At 38.5% G+C, this 6937-nt stretch overlaps 1 long non-coding RNA gene across 1 annotated transcript; it reads right to left on the bottom strand.

The window, feature by feature from the left end:
• Positions 1–2317: 2317 nt before the first annotated feature.
• LOC115947167 (uncharacterized) lies at positions 2318–5487 on the bottom strand. The gene is made up of 3 exons (XR_004081122.2): positions 2835–5487; positions 2663–2723; positions 2318–2566 (listed from the first exon to the last, which is right to left on the bottom strand). It is a non-coding gene; the product is annotated as an uncharacterized lncRNA (long non-coding RNA).
• Between the last annotated feature and the right edge of the window lie 1450 nt (positions 5488–6937).

Below are 6937 nucleotides of genomic sequence, written 5' to 3'. Positions count from 1 at the left end.
TAATAAAAAAAGAGATGGTTAGGAATGATGAGAGTATTGCTTCCAAAATGAACATAAGATAAAGCACAAGAACGTCTAATTACCAGATAAAAAACCTGCATTGAAAGGTATTCATGTCTCAAGCAAGAATGACTGGAACAAGTTAGGATTATATTCATCCCAGCAGAAAGGAAAGCTTACCATGTGCATTTCTTACAGACTGTCATAGTTTAAACCCAGCCACACAGTCTTTCTCTCACCCCCTCCCCTTCTTTCCTTCCGCCCCCCCCCCCCCTCCCTCCCCCCCCAGCTCTCAGAGGTATGGGGAGGAGAATCGAAAGAATGTAACAAAATAACAAGGGAAGAGAATACAACACCACTCCCCGAAACAAGCCTGACCAGGAAGAGAGCGAGCCCTTCCAGGAAAACTCCCAGTAACCTTCCCAGGCATGACGTGCTGTGGTATGGAATACCTCTTTGGCTAGGTTGGGTCAGGTGTCCTGTCTCTGCTTCCTCCCGGCCTCCCCTCCACGCTGGCAGAGCATGAGGCTCAAAAAGCCCTTGGTCAGAGTAAACATTACTTAGCAACAACTAAAAACATCGGTGTTATCAGCGCTGTTCCCAGGCTGAAAGTCAAAACACAGTGCTGTACCAGCTATTAAGGGGAAAAATGACTGCTACTGCTAAACCCAGGACACAGACCTACCTTGCACTAGTACTTAGGAATCTGAATGCTTCTGCTTCATTATCAAGAAACTAGGTGCCATGATGCTGGTTGTGTGAGTAAAAGGATAATACCATACAGAGACAGAGGAGCTAAAAGGTTTATATTTCATTTTTTAGTTCTACTGGGGACCTGTCATTATTCAGATTGTTCTAATATCTGACACACAAAACTCTTTGCTATAATATATTAATATGATTCAGGATTGCACACCTAAAAGCACTCAGGGTTTGACCTTGCATTTCCAAATTTTTAGGAGTCTCTAGTGTACTCCAGAACATAATTGTATTAGGCTGACAGACAGTGCTTATAATACTCTGGAGGATCTGGCTGATCTTCAGAAGCATATCTTTATCTCAACTAAAATAGAGAATTATGTAAAAGATGGTCAGTTTCCACACTTAATATTCACAGCTTTCCTAGTTTCTAGCTGCGAGAACCAGTACTGACTGTATTAATAAAAAATCTTCAATCACATTAGAAGAAAACATCTTTAGAAGAAAAAAATCTTTACTTCAGGTCAGGACAGTGAACACTAAGCTACAGGCCACAGCAGGAAAGAGGGACTACAATGAAAAAACATTGCATATTCCCAAAGGCTGACAAAATCAATCTAATGCTGTTAGAATAGCACATGAACACTGTGTCTTCTTGTTATGTAACACAATGAGTTAATGGAGAAAACCAGGAAATCACAGACTAATACAAGTCACGTTTCTCTCCAAAAGGAGGATAATTGTTGCAGAAATAAGGAAAGATTACCATGCCTAATAATTCAAATGCCACTAATTAACAGCCCAATAAAAACTGCCTAGGATTTCCACACAAATCTTACCATCTGCCTGCAATAAAAACTATGGAGTGTATCTGTGCTTCAAGTGGAAGTCATATCAAAGAGATGCAAGTAGAACGAATTCAGCAAATTAAAGAACCTTGCATATCAAGATAATGGGGGTATTTTCTCTAGAAAATGCACATTATCTTAAAAATTCCTGAATGTATTATCAATATTAACAAATAACATCCTTTCAAAGGTTGCATGACTCCATAAATATATAGAGCCTCCAAATATAATACTGAATGTGTGATGTTGCACAAACAATAACAGTATGTAATTAAAAGACTTTTGAATAAAGTAATAAAGTTTTGGTAATCAGCAAAAATATCCCTTGATTGAGATAACCTGGTCACATTTCCTATCCAGCTTGACTATGTGGACTTGGAAACCTGTACTGGGTAGTATATGGCATTGTATATGTCAAGATTGTGGTAGCGGGAAGACTGCAGGAGCAGCCACTGTGGTAAGAGGTCAGAGGCCAGTCACAAACGATTACAGATGGCTTTGCAGTGGACCCACTGCAGGTGAAGGCTGAGCCCATCAGCCAATCTGGTGGCACTTTTATGAAAACATATCTAAGAAAGAGAAGAAAACACCAGCTAGAGAGAGGTGGGAACAGAAAGAATCAGAAAGAACAGAGGGAACACTAAGCTCAAAGGAGGAAGATGAAAGGGAGGTGCTCCCCAGAAGATACTCCCTGCAGTCTGTGAGACACTAACTTTATACCATGCACTTGAAAGACTGTAATTACATTCACAAAGTACACCTCTCTCAACTTAATGTTGATAAGCTCTTTATGACATTGTGTGTCTGCTATATGACAGAGGATGAGAGCAGGCATGGAAGCTGCCCTTCAGTTCGGATCCCAGCATCTACATCCCCCTTTCCTCCACTGACAATGCCTGTCGCACACAGTAGGTTATGGAAGTGAAAAAGCTCTGAGGATGTATCTTCAATACCATACATAACAGTCCACGCTTCTGGCATCCATACATGAACAGCTGGAAGGTTTGTTCATCTCCCCCCTACAATATCAACAAGGTGGAGAAAGGGGTAAGCGGGCCATATGCCTGTGCCAGAGGAGTAGTTATTAAATCAACATTTATAAGACACTTTAGTACCTTCATGTTAAAGCCAATGCAGAAGAGTCTATCCTCTGGTCCCATTTCTGCAGCAGCTCTTCTTACATAATCAAATAAGAAAATGATTATTATTTTTGTATCAGATTTTACATGGCTGCATTCCTTTAGCAAGTAGAAATTCTCTTTTAGGAAATTAATTTGAAATACTAACTGTTTTTTAAGTCTTGGAGCACATATCAGTGACTGACATAAAGTATCAATAGGGACTGCAGTGTTCTAAGACCTATAAAAGTGGAACAAATATTTAAAGGAGTTATGCATGAGAGTTTGGCAGTAATGATTAATTATTGCTGGATAAGTTTCCTCAGAATAAGATTTTAACCATTAAGATCCATTGTTCCAGATACATCTGCAATAAAGAAAAAAGAAAATCAAAAACATGCCAAAAATTCAACTCCATAATAATAAATCTGGGATTCAAGTGCTAAAGTCATTTACAAAAAAAATAGATTCCTGTAGTAAGAACCGAAGACATACAGATTAGATAGCACAGAACACAGTGTCTCAGTTCACATGTGGATAGAAGCTGTTAAAAGCCTTTTAACGCCTCCTCTGATACAGTGGTCTTTTTACTTCTGAAGCCTCCAATCATCTGACACCACTGCAGCAGCCAGAAAAACTCAAGTAATATGAAATCACAAAGTAGTCATTGCTGAATTGTCTTCTTGACAATGACGGAGTCCTCACTTCAGATCTGGGTGTGAACATGGGTTGAAATGACACTGTCCCAAAGCACCCATAAGCTCCTGTTTTGTAGTCCATCATGCATTTTGGCACAGTTCATTCCACTACAAAAATGACTTGAATTCTTTTGCATTTCTGATGCAATTATTAATGCGGCAGTTGACCAGAAGAATATCTACAAGTAGTGTAGAGAACAGCAAGGAGACAATTAGTCTGACTTGCTAGCAATATAAAAGCATTATCCTTTGTAAACTTCTCTTTCCTCAAGGCTATGCACATTCAGACTACAAACCCAATTATGGAAGAATACTGCCCAATGCTTACAGCCAAATTTTCAGGCATGGGGAATTATTTGCTGATATTATACTACATGATCTTCAGATTTTTTCATACTGAAATAGTTAATGCACTGAAGTATCTTTGATACTGTAGAAGAACTTTCCAACTTAACTTGCTCAAATTTATCATCCAAACTAAAAATCAGAAGAGTTAAGCTTTGCTGAACTATGGTAATAGTTGACACACAGTGTGTGAACAACACCCTCTTCCCCTTCCCCTACATTCAAGTGCTAACAGGAACTGTGTGGAATGTTCTGGTGAGGGTGGCAATGAAGAAAAATACAATTCAAGGGTGATCAAAATCCAACTGACAAAAAGCTCCCATGGATTTCAACAGGCTTTAAACAACAACATAAAAATAATTTTCTTTCCTCACTGTCCCCGATTTTCTGTTTCCACACATCTTACTCTGATGGTGTAACACACAGCTGGTGCTACAACCAACAGCAAAACGCCTGTTTCCTGTATTTTGCTCTCCCCTCACTTTAATCTAGTAACAAAATTCACCTTAGCTGCAACTAAAGAGCCCATATATTTAAAATTGTTCTCTCTTTCTCCCCTCCCCAGATGTTAGCTAACCCTCCAGCTGGTTCCTTTAGCAGTTTTACTACCCCAACATAACATTTTAATAAGACCCAGTATCTACAGCTTAGGGGAACTCAGTATTTACATGCTCAGCATCACTTCTCAACTATTTGATGGGCCATTTAGCAATGTCCCTGAAGAAAAGGGCCTTTTTCTACCTTTCATTTATTTTTTGCTGATCATCCCCAAGGCAGCACATTGTTTCTTACCAGAAGGAATATAAAGAAAGTTTTGCAAAAATACCTGATTGCAGTATTTGCTCAGAGCAACTAAATTTTGGTTAAGGTTCTTGCAAACACTAGAAATGACAAAATGGCACACTTCAAGAAAGGTATTTCACAGGTCCACAGGTTTGAAATGTCGCACAGCACTTGGAGTACAATATGTAGACATGCATCTGATTTTTCTAGTTATTTATTCAAAGAAAGACCCAGGTTTTCCTCAGTTTTTCTAACAAAAGATGAGGACTTTGAAGAGCCAGTGCCCACCCACCAGCAGGAAAAGCTCAATTTCTCCACAAGAAGCTAAGACAAGACTGATACAAAAGGTGCTGGCAGCAGCAGAATATGCCAGGGTTGGTTAGGGAGAGCAAAAAGCATTTTGATTCCTGGCAGGCCTCTGTGTGCAAACCAGAGTGATTTTTACGACTGTGCAGGTCATGGAAAAGGGAAATGAAGCAGGATAATTAAGACAGGAGAAGCAAAGGATGAATATCAACATGTGCTTAAATTACTGGGAACGAAGAAGGGAAATCACTAGTAGAAAGCTGTGAGTAGTAAGTCAAGTTTCTACTGTTACTGAATTAAATGCTAGATGAAGGCCTTGTCTAAACACAACAGTTGCAGCATTTTAATTCAAATCAATTACAACCTCATTATAGTTACACAGGTGCAAAACTCTTTGAAGACAACCAACCAGATTGGTTCACAACTGGCCTAAATGACTTGCACATTCCACAGAGGGCTGCACCTGCTGAATTAAACTGATTTAAAAATTATTTTAAACTCATGTCACTTTCTTTATATGCAGACTAATAAATAGTTGTGTTTTTTTTTAACGCAATAAACTTCAGATTCTCAAGGATAATTATGTGCAATATTATTACCTTTCCTCTCATTTAAACACTGTCATGCATTTTGAAACAACGATCATCTGAGCACATAGCTGAAATCGGGCAGCTTCCACCACGAGTTATGCTCAACTGTGCTACTTACATTGTAATAGTCTTTAGTTTGGAAAGTATTGCATTGTTAATTTCTAAAGCCACCCTCAAAAAATCTTAAACCAAACTTAACTTGTTCATCTGCAGGACCACACAGTTGGAAGGAGTGTTTAAGAGACTTCTTTATTCACCTTAAACCTTAACTACTCTTCAAATGGCTTTCTAAACTGCAAACAAACACTGCCGAATTGTTGCCAATAAAGTTTTGAGAAAAGTATGAACTGACCCCTCCAACCATGAGTGTGTTACTTCTGATTAGTAATTTATTACCTGGATATGTTCATGTGCAGTTTTTTTTCTGCAAAAATTTTGTTTGCATTCTTTCAATAGCAGACATAACATCAGAGACACATGGTAGCTGTGTTGGGGAATGAGAAGCTGTCATCTGACATTTTCTTGCATGCAGCTCCACAATTTTCAAGATGCTCTTGTTTGTACAACCATAACATGAATTTTGCACTTGGCATTACCCCCTGAATAATTCAATTATTGAGGAACCTTGGAAATGAAATAAGATTTTTTTTGTTTTCCCCTTAAGGCATCTGGCAATGATTTTACATACTCGGAACCGGAAACTGATTTTCTATATGCAAAATAGTTCATAATCACTACACAACTCCTCAGTCACTAATGAGGATATTTTGGTGGGGCTTTTTTTCTGTTCAAAGAAAACACCACCACAGTGCATGGAACAAATCAAAACAAATTACCTTAAAACAAATGACAGAACACAAAAGGATGGTGGAAGATGGGGAGAAGAGACATAAAAAAACTCTTTCTCTATCAAGTTATTAATAGGGGTTGGAGTTTTCAGGAGACATGTTTTGCATTTCCTCTACAGAAATTTGCTTTCCATTGCTGTCATGGCAGTATAGTATCAAAATCATTGAATCCTTCCATCTTCCATTAACAAACAATAGGAGTCTATGAATTTCCAGTTTTGTGTATTTGATCAATTTTACTGTAAGACCACTAAACCTTATTTCACACAAAATTCAAACAATGCATTTACAGAAACATTAATAAAAGCTTTTACTAGACCTGCGCTTTTGCTGCCACTAAATTCCACTGCCCAGGCTATAAGGTATTCAACAGTCCAGACTTTTGAACAGTTTGAAAATGAACAGGCAACAATTTTGTTTGTTACCAGGAACAAAGAAACACTTTACCACTAGTCAGCACTCAAACAAATCACATTGTCTGGGCTTGTCTATGCTCAAAAAATTGTCTGATATATCTGTCAGTACAGTCAGAATGGATATTGCCTAGCTGTTGTAAAAGTCATAGCACTGAATTGTAAAGTAGACACCATATAACCTTATCCACAATAACAGTGGTAAAATACTGGCAACACAGGTTGCCCAGTGAGGTGGTGGATGCACTCCCCTGGAGATATTCAAGGCCAGGCTAGATGTGGTTCTGGA

The sequence above is a fragment of the Melopsittacus undulatus genome, chromosome 1 (assembly GCF_012275295.1).
Source record: "Melopsittacus undulatus isolate bMelUnd1 chromosome 1, bMelUnd1.mat.Z, whole genome shotgun sequence".
Taxonomy (NCBI): Eukaryota; Metazoa; Chordata; class Aves; order Psittaciformes; family Psittaculidae; genus Melopsittacus; species Melopsittacus undulatus.
This window is presented reverse-complemented; position numbering and strand designations above follow the sequence as displayed.